Below are 333 nucleotides of genomic sequence, written 5' to 3' on the forward strand. Positions count from 1 at the left end.
TGATGTTCGTTACACGAATCACATCGTCGACTGGCTATCTCTATAGCAGCATCGATATCAGGCCAATAAACAGCAGTTCTTGCTAGTTGTTTCATGCGTTCCATGCCAAAGTGTCCAGGATGCAGAAGATTGAGGACTTTTGGCTGCAAGCTAGTGGAATCACAACTCTAGATCCATGTATAAGGCATCCATGGCAGATACTAAGTGAGTTTGATAACTTACGGAACTTGTTGACTTCGTCATTGATCTCCATGTTCTTTGGTGGCCAGCCTTCACGGACGTAGCGCATCACTGTTGATATCACTGGATCTTTCCCTGACTCTTGACGGAGGA

At 45.3% G+C, this 333-nt stretch overlaps 1 protein-coding gene across 4 annotated transcripts in view; it reads right to left on the reverse strand.

Annotated features, from left to right (window-relative positions):
- Nucleotides 1-333, reverse strand: part of LOC106872171 (uncharacterized) — a 58,863-nt gene that overhangs the window by 43,416 nt on the left and 15,114 nt on the right. The window lies entirely within an intron of this gene.

The sequence above is a fragment of the Octopus bimaculoides genome, chromosome 5 (genome assembly GCF_001194135.2).
Source record: "Octopus bimaculoides isolate UCB-OBI-ISO-001 chromosome 5, ASM119413v2, whole genome shotgun sequence".
Classification (NCBI taxonomy): Eukaryota; Metazoa; Mollusca; class Cephalopoda; order Octopoda; family Octopodidae; genus Octopus; species Octopus bimaculoides.